The sequence below is a fragment of the Bidens hawaiensis genome, unplaced genomic scaffold (assembly GCF_021521415.1).
Source record: "Bidens hawaiensis isolate Kalapana, Puna unplaced genomic scaffold, B.hawaiensis_p1.1 tig00025174_1, whole genome shotgun sequence".
NCBI lineage: Eukaryota > Viridiplantae > Streptophyta > Magnoliopsida > Asterales > Asteraceae > Bidens > Bidens hawaiensis.
This window is the reverse complement of record NW_027494000.1, coordinates 98050-120374: the sequence shown is the minus strand read 5'-3', so window position 1 is coordinate 120374 and position 22325 is coordinate 98050. Positions and strand designations below refer to the sequence as shown.

The window sequence follows — 22325 nt, the reverse complement described above, 5'->3', positions numbered from 1 at the left end:
AAACATAACAAGGAAATGAGGCTAGAAATTCATCTGAATACGGTTACGTTCGGAGTTAATGGTAATCCTTTCTTTAGTTGTGCACGACTAACTGTATATTAATTTCAAGTATCAGTTAACTAATTCTATCCTTTTATACATTTAGATTTCATTACAAATTTAAGTTTGAACTAATCTAATTGAATTCTCACTTTTCTAATTGAATGGAATTTCTTTTCGAATGGCAGATTCTATTCGAATGACAGATTCTATTCGAATGGATTTTCTATTCGAATGGCAGATTCTATTCGAATGGCAGATTCTATTTGGATGGAATCTCTATTCGAATGACAGATTCTATTCGTGTGGACTTTATATTCGAATGGCAGAATTCTAATCGAATGGCATTCTAATCGAATGACGATTCGATTCGATTACTTTTCTATCTGATTCGAACACTTTTCTATTATTCGATAACTTTTCTATTCTATTACTTTCTAACATCTCCTTTATACTCGTTTTGCCCGTTTGCACGATAGAATAGGTTATGAGCCATAACGAGTTCTTTTTCGTCCTTTAACTTGGACCAAACGTCATCCGTAATAACCGTTTAATTCCAAAATATCGTTTACGTTTAAGTTTATATTTTTCTTGTATAATAAGGCCCGATTTACTATCCTACCAAGTTTCATGCAAAACCGACTTCGTTTACCTGTCCTTTTCACAGACCTAACACTACTCGTTTTACTCGAAACGAACCAACTAACCAGTTTACTATCAAGTTCATTACTTTATCAATAATCATGACCCGATCTATCATCCTACCAAGTTTCATGCAAATCCGTGTACGAAAAGTAAGCTTTTCTAACAAAAACGTACATTTGAGGTTTATGTCTGAAATCACTTAAAAAGACCAAAACCATATCAAACAAACTCCGATTTGAGTGATTCAAGCGGCCACATGACCGGGTCGCCGAGCTCTTCCAGCGCCGCCCACTGCTGTTCGCTGTAAAATTGAAACAGTTGCCGGAAAACTTCATTTTTAGCTGTTACGGTTTTGATGATAAAAACCGGACTTCCCGACCTCCGATCAAAGATTTGATTGGTGGAAATCTTCATTTATATGCATTAACACTCGGTTAAAATTTGAGACCGATCCGACAGTTAGATCTCTGTGAATGTTTGTGTCTTTGTGGGTGGTTTCCTCAAAAACGGGAATTGGAGAAGTGTGTGTTTTTGATGGTGTAGGCTATGGTGTAGAGATGGTTGAAAATGGAAAGGATTAAGGTTTAAGGGGTATTTATACTCCCTTAAGCCCATGGACCTTAGGTCCATCTTTCATGTTTGGTCCATAATTAATTCCATATAATTAGCCTACTTATCATTCCATCCTTATTATTTTATTAATTCTCTACTAACTCAAACAAACTTTTCCACTATAAATAAATAATATATTAAATATTATTCTTAGAAATTTCAGGATGTTACATTATTAAATTAGTTAAAAATGATTTATAAACCATTATCGTATAATAATTAGGGACCTAGTTTATAATGTGTATTTAATTATGTGTGTACTTCAAATTTCGTTGAAAAAAATACAATATTTATAATTCTACAATTTGTTAACACTGTTTAACTTCTATTCGTATTGATCATATAAAATACTTTTAATGTCCCCGCCATGCAGCTCAGTTGGTTAATGAGGCGTATAACTTGAAACAATAAAATACCTTTAAATGTTAGGTACTTACCAATATTTGATTTTAACTTCCATGCAACGTTTGTGAAAGAATAAACAATTGAAGCCAAACTGTGTGGGCTGAGAACCAGCGTATCAACATGCTTTGATAAAGAACCTCAATTCTTCAAGTCCTATACTTTTTTTTATCATGTACACCTCTTCATGTGTCTTAAAAAACAATTTTAGCTTTGATCTTGAATCCTTTATTTTAGCCCATACATTTTGAATCCTATAGTTCCTTTATTCTCTTTCACACAGATAAAAGCGATGAACAAATTTGTCCACATGAAGCATAATGTAATGTATACATACACAAATACCGATGCTTCACATTGACATGTATAATACACACACATTCATACGCATTTAAATAATATCAAGGTAGAAACTGTTTTCCTACCCTAGATGGCTAGATCTATTTCTCCCATACAAGTGAACTTGTAACTTGTTAGCTACAAAAGCATTAGAGTGTTTTCCTACACACAATTTGTTTTTCCTACACAACTGAACTTGTTTGTTACAAATTCATTATAGTGTTTCCTACACGTAATTTGTTTTTCCCAAGTAGGTGAACTTGTTAGCTACAAAAGCATTAAAGTGTTTTACTACACAATTGATTTTTCCTACACAGGTGAACTAAATTTGCTACAAAAGCATTAGAGTGTTTTCCTACACAACAAATTTGTTTTTCCCAAGCTAAACTTGTTAGCTATAAAAGCATTAGAGTGTTTTCCTACACACAATATGTTTTTCCTACATAGGTGAACTTCTTAGCTACAACAACATTATAGTATTTTCCTACACAAAGTTAAATGCCTTCACATTATATAACACTAGTGCTTAAAATTTAGATAAATGAAGTTCAAGTTATCTTTTCACTACATTTTGCTGCAAACAACAAACATATTAAATGTCTTCACATATACGACACCAGTGCTTAAAATTTACAACATACAACAGATACCTTTTTTTATTGAAAGCTTACCCTCCATTTTTCAATATCCAACAAAAAATATAAAAATAATACAAAAAAAAGTAATAATAACAAATTTAAGTGAACATAACCTATAGTTCATCATAAGGTTCTTCATTGATTGTAAATAATTCTAAGAGTTTCAATTAAAATAATTACAACTGAAAACTGTTTTAAAACACCAATTAGATGTTATCCGAAGCATCTGATAAAGATTTTAAAACCATAATCTAGTAATTTGGACATACAATTAGGGATTCGCATCATCTAATTTTGAAAAAATAAACATGAAATTGGATCAATAAGGAAAAACCTAACCTTCGTAATCGTCGAATGCTACACCGCATCCAAAACACAACTTAGGTTTTTGTCAACAAACATCCCCTTTTATACAAAATTATAGACTGATTTTCACCTACAGAACCAAGAATTGCAAGAACCATTTGAAGGTTTGAGAAGATATTTGATAATTTTTGGCATTGGGAATAGCCAATGATTGTAGCGTGTTATGTGGGATTTTGATTAACATCCGCTAGTTTCAACATTTATGTTTAACACAAAATTACCACACTACCTTTTTATAAAAAAAACTCATCAAATTAGTAAACCACTTAATTACAAAACTGCCATGATCAATGTAACAACTCGGTTTTTCAATTTATATTACCCGACTCGTTTTTATATTCGGGAAATTTTTATTAAGAAAAATATCACGTTATTCGAGTAATTGTTATTTTATTATTACTTGTTATTATATTTATTCAATATTTTTAAAACAACTTTGAACTATATACATTATTAACCACAATCTACATTTTAACCCTATTTTGTATCCAACTCCATAGTTTAGGGACCCATTTAAAATATCTGATATATTATATTATTATTAAACTCTTAACCCAATTGCCCAACCCATATCCTATACCGATTATAGATCATGTATACCCAATATAATTAATTTGGCCCTTAATTCTCGTTATAAACTAGGAAATTGAATCATGGTTATGATAATCTTGCCTAACGCGGCCTACCGACATTCATAATTATGTTAAATCGACCAAACATATTCGTATTGTTTATTTTTCTTGGCCGACACAAACCCGTTTCTTATTATACATGTAATCGAGCATTTTAATTCAATTAAACCTTCCCAAACGACCCTCATAACGTCGCCAACAATAACCTCATGGTCAATTGAACTTGGTCTGCACATCGGTTTATAATCCTAGTTTCTTTTCCTCATCTTATCGACCAATTAACCAGTCAGTTATCATCGTTAAAGGTAGTTTATTTGTGTAACAAGAGTGTCCTCAATCAAGGATCAATAACCCTCTATTGAATTTATCGATTATCAATCTATTAATCATATTAACGATATAGGGTTTATATGTTATCCTAGGTGTTCGTTTGTCTGTTTAATAGGTGTGGTTATCATGTTATAAACGATTGACTAGTTAGCTCAACTGGTTGCGTGCAACGTGATAAGACACTATACGAGCTGGGGGTGCAGGTTCGAGCCTCCCCCAACCCGTTTTGGGTTCTTTTTTTTTTAACTTTTTTAAGTATTATTATATATTATATTAATCATCTAAATTATATTATTAAAATTATATATATATATATGTGTATATATATATATATAATTAAATTATATTTTATTAAAAACCGACATTCTAACTTATTGCGTTTCCGAATCTTGGTTACAATCATATATATATATACACACACACACACACACACACACACACAAGACAAGTGCCCCGCGCGATGCGGCAGGCATTTGGTATTCATGGTTCGGTCTAAACCCTTAAAACCGGTCATTGATGTGGTTTCAGTGTTTGGTCGATCTCAAAAGATGTTACTAACGGGTTGGACTCAATGGTTAATATAGGACCGTCAAAACCGACTATGAACACCCAACGTAGTAATCTATTTATTTATAAAACTATGGCAATGTTATACTCAAATTAAAGTGAATAAAATGCTCGTTTTTATGGTGTAACTTTTTTAGAAATATATTAATGTACGAAAAAGTTATGGTCATTTAAAATTTGTGGGGGGAAATTGGTTTAAAATTGAAATTTAAGTTAATATACATGTAATTATTCTTTCATTTGACAAAAGTTAGGGGAGGGGGGGGGTGCAAAAATGTAAATATTTTAAAGAGTTAAAATATAGAATTGTTTGTTTAAAAGACAAGTTTGTCCTTTTTTATATATGTACTCTGTGCATTATTGATTGTAAATTACTTAAAATCAAGTGTCTTAATTTGCCATTGTATTCTATGTTACATGTGTGTGTGTGTATATATGTGTGTGTGTGTGTGTGTGTGTGTGTGCATACTAGTAATAAAAGATTGATAAAAGTTTTAATAAAGATTTAAAAAATGTTGTTTATTTAAAAGATATAATTAAAATATATATATTACCTGAGAATTTTACATAATCGTTTAGCTTAAGTATTTTATAAAGGATCATATTTTATATAAATATTATTATTTATCATTTATTATCTATTACTTACAATATTAATATAAAAGAATTCTTTATTAATAATAAAAATGTATATTAATTCATTAAATGTATTTTAGTTTAATATAAACATTTAAAACAAGTCTCTTTATATAATCTATTGAAAATTATAAATATTTATTTATTTAAGTATTTTATTTATAAATATAATTTTATATAATTAAAGACATATTATTTAATATAAATTTGTTAAGTAAAGGTAGTATTACAACATATAAAATAATATTTAACTTTTGCAATAACACACCAGTCATAAAATCCCGAATGTATATATAGTTTTAGATTCATTGTTGAAGTCATAGTTATTTATTCCCAAATTATTGTTACTTAGGATTTCTCGCCGGTAATTTCCGAAGAGCGTGGTTTATCGCTTTCCTATCTAATCTTTTCCTGATTCGCTTAATCGCTAAGGTGAGTAATCACTCTCTTTTTATTTATTTTAAATATTTTGGGGACATATGCGTATTTATAGTACATATCTATTATCTAGTATTCAAAACTGTAACTGTTTAATCCTTGTGTGTATATCAGTTTATGCTAACTTGCTATTTGCTTACTTACTTTATTTTAATACATTTCGGAGAGGTCCAATATATTCACATTATAGCATGATCATACGACCGTCGTAGTGGCCAACGCCCGACACATTGACAATGGTTTTACCGACAACTCATATTTGGTAACCAATGCCCGACTCATGGCAACAGTTTAGCCCTATCTTTATATTTGTGTGATTTTTTTATATGTTATGGTTAAATTGCTTATCTCACAGCAACAGTTTGCATTTTCCTTTATTTATTATATATTATTATTGTAGTGTCTTAAACTGGTGCTTTACTCAATCAACATGTGTTGTTGACAAACCTTTCTATTTTATACGCATATGCAGGTTATTCTTTGAACTAGTTGCAAGATTTGGTGAAGACTTAGTGAAGAATTAAGTTAGAAGAATTATAATCAAGACTTAGATTTCTATTCATTGTTTGTTTAAATGAGTTGTACTTTGTATTTGAATTTATTTGGATATTTAATAGATATTGTTACATTTAAATTGATGCATGATGGTACATTGATAGTTGTGAGCAATCAGCTCACGCTCCGACATTTCTACATTAGGTTGGGGGGTGACAATCAATGCAGGTCATTGATTAATCTAATTAACTTCTTGCACCAAGATGACTTCTCCCCTGAACCATTCTCTCTCTCACTCTCTTTACACACACACACACACACTAGTTTGAGCCCCGCGTTTTACGGGGGTTTACCTTAGGCTTTTGGTTTTAATCGTTTTGTTATTTTATATTTTGAAATAATTTGTTTTATTTTTAACGTAATTTTGTTTTGATTCCATACGTATATATTAGTTTGTTACGTTCATTATATTATTTAACGTTTTAGCTCTTTCAACTGATATGTGTAGGATTTTTTAGATTTTAAGAAAATGAACATAAACGAACATGTTGATTTTTAAACAATCAAAATGAACACATATATTTGTCTTAAGAAAAATGGGCGGTTGATATGGGTGACGATGGTGGTTGATGCATGAGAGAGGAATATGACGATGGTGGGTGGTAGACCTGCGACATAGAATATGTAGTGGAGAGAAATTAAATTAGGTTTTGATGGTGTGTTTCACAAATAAATGAGATGTTATACCTCATTTAAGGGTTATCCGGTTTGGTGAGACCCAAGACCCGCGAAATTATTGTTTGATGATTAAGGGTTATTTTTCAAATAAATGATATGTTATAACACATTTAAGGGCTATCGGGTTTGGAGAGGGCCATTACCGGTGAAAATTACTATTTGATTGTGAAATGGTTTCACAAATAAATGAGATGCTATAACCTAATTATGGACTATCCGGGTTTGGTAAGACACATACCGCGAATACGAGTCAAACGTATGTGAAGTCTCAAATTACAAATCAAGCAATCTGATGGCTTGAGAGGGGGTGAGGAGTAACTAGGGAGTGACAAATAGGATTTTTGTGTTCGACCTTTATATCTATATATATATATATCTATATATATATATAGGGGTGAGATTTAGAGAGAACTCATCTTAAATAATGAACTAGAGAACTAGTAGATAATTAATTTTAACTATTTTTAAAAATATATTTTGTGATTTTTTTTTCTTTCCTCCTTCTAATAAGATGATATTTTTACTAAAAAAACTTGTTGGTGTATTGCATATGTGCACTAATGCCTATTGCATATATACAATAGTGTTTTATTGCATATAATACAACACAATTGCATTATACAATACATACTATTGAATATATGCAAGTACAACACTAATAATTATATGCAATACACACTATCGCATATATGTAATATAACACTAATGCACATATGCACTATACCGATTTTTTATATAATATAACACTATTGCACATATAAAATACAAACAATTGCATATATGCTAATCAACACTATTGGACATATAAAAATACATACTAGTGCATATATGCATTAAGAAAAAGTCGATGTATTGCATATATGAATTACAACGAGTTTTTTTTTTACTTTTTACATTTTTTTGTGGTGAAGAATAACAACATATAAGAAGGATGAAAGAAAAAAAATAAAAAATATTTTTTTTAATTAAACTAAAATACTTCATTACTAGTTCTCTAGTTCTCTCTCTACAGAGGAGTTCTCTCTTGATCATTTTCATATATATATATATATATATATAATGTATGTTTGTTACTCGATCATGTGTATATCACTATTCAAAACTTGGTTTTAAGTAAAATTTAAAACGAAAAATAAATAAATAGGCATTTCTCAATGACATGGTCGGAGTATTATGCACAACTTTGACAATTTAAATATACGTTTGTGCCTCGATCACTTGTAAATTTCTATTCGTAACTTGGTTTTAAGTAAACCTTATATCGAAACATATATTAAAATAAGAATGTCGCAACACATACTCAAAATTTTATTCGCAACTTTGATAACATGTAAGTTTATGCCTCGATCATTTGTAATTAATATTTATAAATCGGTTTTAAGTAAAATTCATATCAAGTTGTAGATAAAAATTAGGATGTCATAACGGCACACTCATGCTTTTATAAAATATTGTATTATAAGAGAAAAATAAATTTATAATAAGATAATACGTTAGAGATTTGATCACTTGTACATTTTTATTCGCAACTCGGTTTTGAGTAAAATTTATATAAAAAAGAAGATGAATGTAAGAATGTCGCAACGACATACTCAAAATTTTTTTCCCTAACTTTGATATATGTATATTTGTACCTCAATCACTTACTTATACAATACTATTCACATATCGTTTTTAAGTAAATTTATATCAAGACGTAGATAAAAGTAAGCACATTGAAATGATATGCTTGGAATATTTCATCATATTTTCAAATGCTATAAAACAAAAACAAATCTCAAAAGTAATTAAAATAATAAAAAAAACGCGCTTATGCTTCAATCACTTTTACTTTTGCATTCATAGCTCGGTTTTTAGTAAAGTTTATATCGAGATGTAGATAAAGATATGCATGTCATAAGAATATACTTAGAATTTTATAAAACATCGTATCTAGGAGTTATAAGAAAAAAATAAAATATACCTATACTATCATAGAAAAACAATTTTCCACGTGTCATTCAATTAGAGTAGCTAACTAATATTACTATCATTTATAGAATTACTAACAAAGTTACAAATGTAACTTTAAATTTTGTATTAAATGATGCTTTAATATTTATGAATTAGAAAATTTTATTTTTCATTATTTATATCTTATAAATTCATAAGGTATGTTATTACATATATTATTAAATTTTAATTTTTTGGTATATTTTTCTAACCATACGTATATTTCACGTGCTATATCCTAGTATACAATAAAATAATATGTTTGTGATTTGATCACTTGTACATCTATATTCACAGCTTGAATTTGAATAAAAGTTTATATCTAAAAATAGATCAAAATAAGCACGAATACTTCAAATTTTATAAAACATCATGTTTAATAAAAGTTACATATAAATATGATATGCTCAAGATATCAAAACATGTGTCACAAGACTCTAAAGATAAGGTATTAAATATAGACATTAAGTTCATAGAACAGCCTTTGCAATGTTCTTGCTATATATTTGGCATTTTTGCCCTTACCCTTCTCACCATTCTGAACTACTGCTCTCTCTCTCTCTCTCTCTCTCTAGTTTTGCATTTTGACGTTTCATCTTGAATGGGTGGTCTAATACACAACAACGAAATATGTACAGGACCAGAAGGAACATGGGGAGAAGAAATGGTTGATTCTGAGTCACTTATGACAAAGCAAGGGAGCGGAGCCGATTTGACATGGAATGAGCTTCGAGTTACTGCTTCAAGCTATAATGGAAGAGATCCATGTAAAACCATACTTTTTGGCTCCACTGGTTATGCCAAACCAGGAGAGATTGTGGCCATCCTAGGTCCATCTGGATGTGGAAAATCTACTCTGCTTGATTCTTTGGGTGGTAAGTAAACATTCCACCCTTGAGTTAGCTTTATACAATAAAATAATAACTAATATTTTATAAAATTCACAATTTCATTTTTACTTTAAAGTCACTAAATTTTCTTTAATGTTCCGGTTTTTCGTATTTTTTTTAATGACTCTTAAAAAGTTAAATTCAAATTAATCAAAATGGAAAATATGTGAATCTTGGTTAGACTATATTTTTATTTTATTTTATTTTATTAAACTTAACATTTGTAAAACTTGATTGTTGTTTGGTGCAATTTATTATTCTTTACAGTTATACTCTACTTCAAGTTAATAGAGAAGAAAACTCATATATATTCTACTAGCTTGAGGCCCGTGTACTACACAAGTATTCTTGAAAATACAATATTTAATAAATAATTAGTATACAAGAAACAATAAATCCGTTAAACACTACTAATACAGACGTTGTACAATAGTCTTTAAAACAATTTTAAAGTAAAAGATAATTATAAATATTATGTTTGAAAAAAAATAGGAAGTAAATATTAAATTAACAAATTTTAAAGCATAAATTTTAATAATGGTAACTATTATTTTACTATTATAAATTTGTAAAAAATGGTGAGGTTTAATGTAGAAATGACAAATGGTAAAACTTGTAGCCTTTTATTAGAGAGTATAGATATAGATATGCATTTGTATTAATTAATTATAAGTTATAAAAAGAGTACATTTACATAAAAGAGCTTCCTACAAAAAAGCGCACACACATTTACAACTAATGAAAGTTAACTATTTAAAAAAAAAGAAGAAGAGAAACCTTTAAGTGACATTAAAAAGGACAACTAATAAATGAAATACGGGTATGAGTTATCTCATACCAGTCAATAGCAGCAAGGACAGCCAAGAGCAAGAGTAATGGGAAACGTCAAATGCCCCCATATCCTATCTTTATTAGTTGGTTTAACTTCTTAACCTTTTATTGATATTCATCAAGCATTTTCTCTACAACGTTGGAACTTGGAAGTCATATTGATGCTTAAAACAGCCGAAAAAGCTGGGTAGTGGCGTTCTTCACAACGTTACCACTACACTTGTTCTAACTAAAACAAAAAGGATACCTTCATATAATTATATAAATTAAGAAGTGACATGCCTGGACTAACAAGTAAATATGTATAAATTGGGGTGTTTGGTAGCCTTTTAACAATCATTAAGAGGCTATTTCTTAATGACTCATAAGTAGTCTTAAATCTGAATGGTTAAAATGTAATTAACCATTAAAAGACATTCTCCTAACTATACAGACTTAAGGCTATCACTTAACCATTAAAAGGTTATGAGAGATGTAGTTTCTTGATGACTGTTAAGAGACTACCAAACGGCCAATCATACATCTCTAGTTAGTCTTAATATATCTATAAGTTTTGACACTTATCACTCCTACATTAATTCTCACAATCTTTAAAAAACTTAATATTATTATTCATTTTTAAAATATATAATAAATTTAGTAATTGTTAATTTAACCTTTTTTTTTTACTTTACTTGCCTAATTCCGAATTTAGTAAAATTGATATCCATAATTTAACAATATACTAAACGGAGAAACACATATTAGAAAATCATTACTAACTATCCTACAAATTATATTTTCCGTTTTCTAAAACTAAATAATCTAAAAATACATTTATTTAACCGTTTACAAAATACTAAGTTTTAATTTTATTATAACTTTAATAATTTTATTCAAACAAGTTATAAAACCCATTATTAACACAATAATATATTACGTACGCGACCTTTCAGTGCGTTAGATTACAAACACGCGGTGACAGTTTCGTAAATAACAAAAAAACTAGTTCATGATCAAATTCATCGATTACAAAACGATTCTGATCCAAATTCTAAACTTCTCGCTCTATCTCATCAAATTTCTAAACTCTAATCAATACTTAAAGTATGAAATCTCAAAAGTCAAAAAGCAAAATTAAAAAGAACGACGTCGAAGTTCAGAAAAATCTTTAAATTGATCAAAAATTGATGATTTAATCAATCGATTTGATGTATAAAAAGATTTAGATTCATCAAACGATTACGAAATCGCAGAAATAATATACTCAGTTAAGCTCTGATTATGGATCAAAATATTACGTTTAAACGTTTTGCACAAAATTGAAGACACTGTGTACAAATAAACGTTCTAACCAAAACGAACACCTTTAAACGTTCAAGTTTAAAAATTCAGTACAAAAAGTTTAGAAGTTCAACATAAAATGTTTAGAAGTTAAGCTTATACATTTAAGGTTAACAAAAAGTTTAGAAGTTCAGCTTATACATTCAAGGTTAACAAAAAAAGTTTAAAAGTTCAGCTTATACATTCAAAGTTAACAAAAAAGTTTAGTGTTCAGCTTATACATTCAAGGTTAACAAAAAAAGTTTAGAAGTTCAGCTTATACATTCAGACCTTTAAATGTCTAGTAACATAAAACTTGAAAAAACTTGAACAAACTTTAAACGTTCAGAAGCTCATATATGAAATTAAACATCTGTAATATGAAATTGAACACTGAAATCAATTCATATAATCCCGTAATCATCAAACAATCATAAATCGACCGTCAATTTGATCATCGATTCCATTATATGAACAAATATGGAACGTCTGCAACAGAGTTTCTGCAAATGATATATTTCAGTTCAATTTAATTGAAGTGTGTGACTGCAAATGGTGTTGGTGACGATGGTTGAATCAACGCAACGATTAATTAGAATGAAAATGATTTGAAATAATTTACAAATTTGCCACCGTGTATATATTGAAATCTAGAGTTGAGGGTGTCGAGTACGTAATATACGATAAGAGATTATTGTATTGTATCCTTTATATATATATATGTGTGTATTTCAGATTACTTAATATTTTATTTTTTGTAATTTTAACTACATATTTAATTTTAAAAAAAATCCTATTTTAAATTTTAAGTATACTAAAAATAAATATATTTATAAAGAAAATATCTTAAAAATTAGTTTTAAAATGTCAAGATATCCTTTTTATAACTGTAGGGAGGTTGGCGTCAAACGTAAGGAACAGTGGAGACGTTCTAATAAACGGGAGGAAGCTAAGACTCGCATATGGCACTATGGTACGTATATAATTCATTAGTGAGTAACAGTTGCATTTATTTAAATATTATTGTACAACAAAGAATAACACTCCACACGAGGTGTAACATGATACACAAACCATACGTTAACTGAAGAGATACTGGGTTTATTAGAAACACAAGATCTTAAATACAGTAAGGTACATGCTTTTGTCGCCATAGCTATGGACACAGAAGAACTCCATAGTTATGCGAATATGCGTGCTTGAGTGGTAGTAGTACTAGGATGAAAGAACTCCTGGAAAGTTTCCACTCAGGCAATCAAAATCAAATTTGTGAACTCCTTGTAAGAAAAAAAGTTGGTATTAGCTGGTACTAGAGGCTTGATGTTTCACAGGGTTGTGCTTTTCATTTGGATTCAGACCATTTTTCTTGGATTTTAGAATCGGAATTCTAATGTTGTTCTTTAATGTTGGTATAGGCTTATATGACCCAAGAACCAGTCTTAACATGGACTTTAACAGTAAAAGAAACAATTTACTACTCAGCTGAACTGCAACTGCCCAAGTCCATGCCAAGATCACTGAAGAGGGAAAGAGCAGATAGAATCATAAGGGATATGGGGCTCAAGGATTCGATGAACACGAGAATAGGAGGCTGGGGAGTCAAAGGACTTAGCGGTGGTCAGAAACGACGTCTAGCGTCTGCTTAGAACTCTTAACACACCCTAAACTTCTATTGCTTGATGAGCCTACAAGCGGTCTTGACAGTGCAGCCTCATATTATGTCATGAACCAGATCTTCAAGCTCACTCGACAATATGGGATGACAGTTTTAGCAGCGATCCATCAACCTAGTAGCCAAGTTTTTGGGCTTTTTAATAATCTCTGCCTTCTCTCTTCAGGGAAAACAATATATTTCGGTCCTACATTTTCGGCGAATAAGGTGGTTCTTATGATCATGACAAAAGTTATTAGACTTATGATAATCACAAAATCATTAAGGTAACTATTGTTATAATCAGTTTTTTGCAGCAAATGGTTTTCCTTGTCCAGATCTACAAAATCCTGCAGATCACTTTCTCTTAACAATCAACACAGACTTTGATGAGGTAGGTCCTAATTGCTCTGATCACCCTTTTATGTCACATTGTCACCGATTATTAAGTCTAATAAAAGATCAATTTAGCTATGCTAAAAAAATATCAAAGTAAACATGTTTGCCGGACTCATTTGACTTCCAATGGGGACTTCAAATAAAAGGGCAGTAAATGCGTTCATAAATATTTTTAAATGTAAACTTATGTGAAAAATAAAACTAATTAGTACAAAATCATATTTTAAAGTAAAAATTAATAAAAAAAAAACATTACCTTTGAACAAAAAAATTTAATAACATAACATTAATTAACTAAAATAAAACCTTTATGTGTAAACAACCTTAGTTATTATAAAAATATTACTTTCAAAATAACTATATTTTATATAAAACATTATTTTCAAAATAGAAAAAACTAATATAAAAATGCTTCATAAAATTAAACAAATATAATTTGAAAAAGAAAATAAGAAATGTGGAACATTACTCGTGAATTATTAAGAATTATATCCAAACGTTACCAAAAAATTAATATAAAAGTATTATCCAAATACGTTATGAAATAAAAAAATATTATCTAAGTAATACAAATCACTAATATAATAACGTTTGTTGTCAATATAAAAACATTATTTATAAAATAAAAATAGTTAATATTATAAACACTATTTGTAATATATATAGTGTATGTAACATACATTTATTTGTAAAACAAATATATTTAACATAAAAAGTAATCTGTAAAACACAAATAATTAATATGAAAATACATTGGTGAATTTCCTGTCTTCCCCTTTTGGGAATTTTCTTCTGCATGAACTTGTTTGATGGTCATCTACATACTAACTGCTACTTCTTTTCCCACATATAATTAGAACCACGTTAGAGGACATTTAGCTGTTGGGAAAGTAGTCGATGTACTTTCTGAATCCTACATGTCATCTGAGATATATATGGACGTCAAAAGTGAAATAGCTGCTATATGTGGACAGGTAGAGATCTTACTATGTGTTCGATCTTCCTTTAACCTTGATCTAGATTGAACATACATTAATAAATAATCACAATTTTGATTTGTAAAGGAATGAGGGCTTACTGAAAACGCGAAAAACATGAAAGCTAGTTTCATTACGCAATGCCAGGTCCTTGTAAAAAGATCATTCATAAACATGTATCGCGATTTAGGATATTATTGGTTACGGCTTGGCATTTATATCGCTTTGGGTTTTGCCGTGGGAACTGTTTTCTGTGATCTTGGTTCCGGATATAGCTCCTTAAACGTAAGTTATATATTGGAATATACAACTATATATATATACAAGTTGAGAAGTGTAATTGTTTATGCTTAGTTTTTCCCAAATTATAAACTTCTTTATAAGAGAAATTGGTGCTAATTATTTTTTTCTGAAATGATTCACAATGACAGGCCCGGATTTCAATGCTTGTGTTTGTGTCTTCATTTCTCACCATACTGGCTATTGGCGGTTTCCCCTCTTTCATAGAGGAAATGAAGGTTTGTTGATGCATTTCATGTCTTCTTGAAGAAATGAATGTTTTATCGTGTTTTTTTACAACAATGTTGCAACTTTATATGTGTAGGTCTTTCAATGGGAACGATTAAATGGACATTATGGAGTTGGACCGTTTGTTATCAGTCATGCGATCTCCTCAACCCCCTACCTAGCTCTCATATCTTTAGTCCCAGGAGTAATAGCTTACTCGCTTGTAGGCCTTCAGAGAGAATATGAACAATTCATCTATTTTGTATCAATGATCTTCGCGGCAATGTTACTCGTTGAATGCCTCATGATGATCGTAGCTACGATCGTGCCAAATTTGCTAATGGGCATAATTGTAGGTGCTGGAATCCAAGGCTTGATGATATTAAGTGCTGGATTTTTCAGGTTGCCAGATGATTTACCTCAAGTATTATGGAGATACCCTATGTAATATGTATCATTCCACAGGTATGTATTACAAGGGTTGTATAAAAATGAGTTTCAAGGTCTTAAGTTCCCTGAGTACTTAGGAGGACCTCCTACCCTTTACGGGGACATGATATTGAAGGGTTTATTGCAAGTAGAGATGGGATACTCTAAGTGGACCAATCTTGGTATCATATTTGGTATGGTGTTTATATATAGGGTAATACTCATTTTTATTATAAAGACAACAGAGAGGGTGAAGCCTACCGTTAAGAGCTTTGTTGTTGAGTACTAATTGTTTAAACTAAAATCCATGTAGTACGTACGTCTCTTCTATTTATACATCTACTGTCTACATGAACCTAGCTTATATCTTGAAATGTATTCCGTGCCAATCACATTTTCTTATTATTGTTAGAGATATATTATATCTTTTATATATCCATTGATATCCTTTTTATTACTTAACCTTTCAAATCTTATAGACTCTTGCGTAGATAAATATAATGGTACTTTTTTATGTATTGAACAAACTAATCTCTTCTGGACTCTTCCTTTGTATCATCATCTATCATGATATAGATTATACGCTTAGCCCAATCAAGTAGATCATGAATTTTAATCAAAAAGCTGAAATTAAGAATCTACAAATCAATCAAAAAGTAGATGACACTTGTAAAATTTTTCATTTTTTCGGTTTAACTTACATTTATTTTTGTATAAAAAAACCTGACCCATTTTGATCTTTCAGATTCGTCGTTATTAATAAAATGTTGGATTTTTTGTTCGTTTATGTTTCACAAATGTCGGGTCAAGAAAACATCATTTTCGGCACATTAAAACACATCTTTATGATGAAAAATGACTTAAAACAAACTTTAGGGACTATTATTGTTAATTATCAAAAGCTTGGTTGACCATTTTTCACCATCGCATGCATTTTTACCCTTTTTGAATGAACCATACTCTTACTATTATAAAAGCAAGGTTCCATACACCACTTTGGTTGTTCATCTTCTTCAAACTCTCTCTCAAATCCAAGTATCCATCTTCAACCTCTTGTTAGTTTGATTACATAAGGTCAAACAAATATTAACCTTGTTTCTAACTAAATCTTAATACTTAAAGCTTGATGTTGCAACATATATATAATATACACCCCTTGTTTTCTTCGGCTTCCACTTCTCCGGTCACGGTCGGTTGAAGTGTTGTGCTACAAGACAATGCTACATGGACAACTATTATAGTCCTTGATATATACCTTAATTTATGCTTTATGTTTCAACATCAAGAAAAACACATATGCCTCATGCATGGAAAACGTTTTTACTCTTTGTGAATGCAATATGTTCAATGGAAAACGTTTTTACTCTTTGTGAATGCCCCGAACCCAAGATAACCACATATGCCTCAAGCATGTTCGATGGAACCGCCCGCACTTGGTGGAATGGCGAAATGTTCACCAATGGGGCGGGAGTAGCTATGGACTACTCAAGGACCAAGCTCAAGGAAGTCATGATGTAGAAATTTTGCCCAAAACATGAAATCCAAAAACTCGAATATGAACTTTAGGAACTTAAGCAAGAGAGTGGCAACAAATCCGCCTACTCTGATCGCTTCCATGAGCTTAGTCTCTTAGTTCCTTACTTGGTCACTCCCCTCGAACGGGCGATTGACAAGTATGTCGGTGGTTTGCCTATGCAAATCCGAGACTCGATGATGAGTAGTAAACCGCAAACCCTTCATGATGCAATTACCTTAGCCGGTGCTCTTTCCGAAAACCTTGTCAAAGCTGGTACCCTCATCAAAAGTTCCAAGGAACCCAATGAGAAAAGTACACCTGAACCATCAACCCTCACCAAAGCTGACCAGCAACCCCAATCCATAAACTACTCCAACTCATCCCACCACACCAAAAAGAAAAGCAAACCTAGTTATCGAAACTATGCTGTCACCCACCCATCACAACCTCAGACACAATCCCAAGCACCCCAAAACCAAAAACCGTATTCTGGTTCTCACCCTTTGTGTAACACTTGCCAACACCATCATCCCGCTTACTCCGCTTGCCGTCAATGCACTAAGTGTAACCACTATGGTCACGCTAGAAACGTGTGTCGGGGAGCTTCTTGTAGACAACCCGTTCCACCAAAATTCACTCCAACTAACCAAAACCGACCCTCACCGTTTGTTCCAAACCCTTCTCCTCAACCTAGAGCTTGTTTCAATTGTGGAGACCCGAATCCCTTCCGCAATGCTTGTCCTCGACTTGCCTTTGTTAACCAAGCCCAAGTCATGCCCACACCCTACTGCCAAACCCAAGCCTACCAAGTTCAAACCTATCAACCTTAAATCCTGCAACTCTTGGCTCCTCCGGCTCAACCGCTACAAGCCATGCAAGCCCTTCCTCCTCCACCACACCCGCAAGCTATGCAAGCTCTCCCTCCTCCTCCTCCAGCTCAACAAGTCAACCACGGCAACCAAGAGCGTGCCTTTATAATGAACGCCAACCAAGCTCAAGTTGCCAACGATGTGGTGAACGATACGTTTTTAGTAAATGAGAACTTAGCTTAAATATTATTTGATACCGGAGCTTATATGAGTTTTATTTCTTTTTAAATTTGATTCTATTCTTGCCGTACCTCGCACTAAACTTTCTCGCCCTTTTTCTGTCGAAGTCGCCAATGGTTCCATCACCATGATTCGGTCATTCTCGATTGTATCCTCACTCTTTGCAAGCACGAATTCTCGATCGACCTCATCCCAATGAAAATGGGAAGTTTTGAAATCATAGTAGGCATGGATTGGTTAGCTTTACACCGTGCCTAAGTTGTTTGTTATGACAAATTAATTCGTATCCCTCTCGTCAATGGCATAATTTTCTCAAATTATTTGGCAAAACGATCCCCAAGAAACTCAACGTCATGTCTTGCTCTCAATCTCGTAAGTACTTGCGCCAAAAGTACGTTCCATTCCTAGCCCAAGCGGTGGTGAAAGATCCAAAAGAAAAGAAAACTCAAGACATTCCCGTTGTTTGTGAATTTCCCGGCGTTTTTCCCGAAGACATCTCTGGTCTCCCAGCCATTCTTCCTGTTGAATTTCGAATAGACCTTGTTCCCGGCGCAATTACCGTAGCCAAGGCTCCTTACCGTTTAGCTCATTCGGAATTGCAAGACTTATCGAACCAACTTCATGAACTCTCCGATAAGGGCTTTATCCGTCCAAGCTCTTCCCCTTGGGGTGCTCCCGTCCTCTTCGCGAAAAAGAAAGATGGCTTGTTCCGCATGTGTATCGATTACCGTGAATTCAATAAACTCACCATTAAAAACCGTTACCCTTTGCCTCAAACCGACGACCTCTTCGATCAACTCCAACGCACAACTTGCTTTTCCAAAATCGATCTTTGATCGGGTTATCATCAACTGCGTGTTTATGAGGACGACATTCCTAAAACTGCTTTTTGTACTCGGTATGCACATTACGAGTTCTTGGTTATGCCTTTCGGATTGACCAATGCACCCGCGGTATTCATGGACCTCATGAACCGTGTTTGCAACCCATTCTTGGACAAATTCGTAATTGGTTTATCGACGACATCCTTATTTTCTCCAAGACCCAAGCTGAACATCATTTGCATTCCATTCTCGACCTCCTAAGAAAAGAACAACTTTATGCCAAGTTCTCAAAATGTAAATTTTGGTTAACAGAATTTCAATTTTTGGGTTACGTCGTCAATGATAAAGATATTCATGTTGATCTCGCCAAAATCGAGGCCGTAAAAGATTGGAAAACTCCATCCACATCCATGGAAATCCGATCCTTCCTTGGTTGGCCGGGTATTATCGACGATTCATTCTAAACTTCTCCAAAATCGCGTTACCCTTTACCGCACTAACTCATAAAGGAAAACCTTTTGAATGGGGACCGAAACAATAAGAAGCTTTCCTAACTCTAAAGAATATGCTTTGCAATGCTCCCGTTTTAACCCTCCCGATGGAAACGACGACTTTGTTGTATTTTGTGATGCATCCAACCATGGTCTCGGTTGCGTTCTCATGCGACGAGGTCAAGTTATCGCATATGCCTCAAGAAAACTTAAGGTTCACTAAAAGAATTAGACGACTCATGATCTCGAACTTGGTGCCGTCGTTTTCGCTCTCAAAATCTAGAGACATTATCTTTATGGTACAAAATTTGTTGTATTCACCGATCATAAAAGTATTTAACACATTTTTGACCAAAAAGATCTCAACATGAGACAACGTCGATGGGCCGAATTACTTAGTGATTACGGTTGCGAAATTCGCTACCATCCCGGTAAAGCAAATGTCATGGCCGATGCCCTTAGTCGTAAAGTTAATGTCAAATCCGTTCAGCTTCATAGCATCATCATCCAAACCGATCTCCAAGACCGCATCTATCGAGCCCAATGAACCTCCGTTGATGAAGGCAATATGTACGACGAAATGTCATGTGGAGCCGAACTTCAACTCGAAACCAAACCCGATGGTTTGCTCTACTTTCTTAATCGTTTGTGGGTTCCCAATCGTGATGAACTTCGTACTTTCATTCTCGACGAAGCTCATATGTTGCGATATTCCATACATCCCGGTGCGGATAAGATGTACTTCAATCTTTGATCTATTTATTAGTGGCCGGGTATGATAAAGGACGTAGCACTTTATGTCTTAAAATTTCTTACTTGCTCAAAGGTAAAGCCAAACATCAAAAACCTTTTGGTTTACTCGAACAATTTCCTATTCCCGTTTGGAAATGGGAAGAGATTGCTATGGAATTTATCACCAAATTAACCCCCCCCCCGCCCACTCAAAAGCAAAATGATAGTATTTGAGTAGTCGTTGATCGATTAACCAAATCGGCTCACATCATCCCGATTCGCCAGAAGTACTCTGTTGAACAACTCGCTCAAACATATGTTCGTGAAATTGTATGCCGCCATAGTATTCCATTGCCCATTATTTCCGATCGTGATTCTCGTTTCACCTCCCGTTTTTGGAAATCGCTTCAAGAAGCTTTGGGTACTCGCTTTGATCTTAGCACCACTTACCATCCTCAAACCGATAGCCAATCCGAGCGTACAATCCAAACCCTTGAAGACATGCTTCGATCTTGTGTTCTTGATTTTGGTGGAAATTGGGATTCTCATCTCCTGCTTACCGACTTCTCATACAATAATAACTATCATTCTAGCATTGATATGACTCCTTTCCAATCTCTTTATGGTCGTAAGTTTCGTTCCCCGATTTATTGGAACGAGATTGGTGAAACCCAAATCACCGGTCTCGAGATGGTCCAAGACAAAACCGATCGTATTGATCAAATATGCAAATATCTTTTCGCTGCTAGAAGTCGCCAAAAGAGCTATGCTGACAAACGTTGAAAAACCCTCGAGTTCAATGTTGGCGACCTTGTCCTTTTCAAAGTATCCCATTGGAAGGGGTAGTCCTTTTTGGAAAGAAAGGAAAACTAGCACCCCGTTTTGTAGGCCCATTCAAAATCCTCGAAAGGATTGGAAAAGTGGCTTATAAACTCGAATTACCGCAAGAAGTTACTGGTTTTCATCCAACCTTTCATGTCTCAAACCTCAAAAGTACTTAGCCGAATGTAATCTCCATATACCTCTCGACGAAGTGCGTATCGATGAAACCTTGCAAATGATCAAAAAACCTGTTGAAATCGTGTACCGTAATGAGAAACGAACCAAACGTACCCGCATTCGTTTAGTTAACGCCCATTGGGAATCACGGCGTGGCGCTGTATTTACTTGGGAACGAGAAGACGAGATGAATGAAAAGTACCCGCATTTGTTTATTATGGATTCATCTTAATTTCGGGACGAAATTTCCTAACGTAGGGAAGACTGTAACATTTGTCATTTTTTCGGTTTAACTTGCATTTGTTTTTGTATCAAAAACCCGACCTGTTTTGATCTTTCGGATTCGTTGTTATTAATTAAATGTTGTATTTTTTGTTCGTTTATGTTTCACAAATGTCGGTTCAAGAAAACATCCTTTTCGGTACGTTAAAACACCTCTTTATGATGAAAAATGACTTCAAACAAACTTTAGGGACTATTATTATTAATTATCAAAAGCTTGGTTGACCATTTTTTACCATCACATGCATTTTTACCCTATTTGAATGAACCATAATCTTACCATTATAAAAGCAAAGTCCCATACACCACTTTGGTTGTTCATCTTCTCCAAACTCTCTCTCAAATCCAAGTATTCATCTTCAACATCTTGTTAGTTTGATTACATAAGGTATAACAAATACTAACCTTGTTTCTAACTAAATCTTATTACATAAAACTTGATGTTGCAACATATATATAATATACACCCCTTGTTTCCTTCGGCTTTCACTTCTCCGGTCACTGTAGGTTGAAGTGTTGTGCTACAAGGCAATGCTACATGGAGGACTATTATAGTTCTTGATATATACATTAACTT

At 32.7% G+C, this 22325-nt stretch overlaps 1 pseudogene; it reads left to right on the top strand.

Moving 5' to 3' along the window:
* Positions 1–9470: 9470 nt before the first annotated feature.
* LOC143570908 (ABC transporter G family member 1-like) lies at positions 9471–16144 on the top strand (annotated as a pseudogene).
* Positions 16145–22325: the final 6181 nt, after the last annotated feature.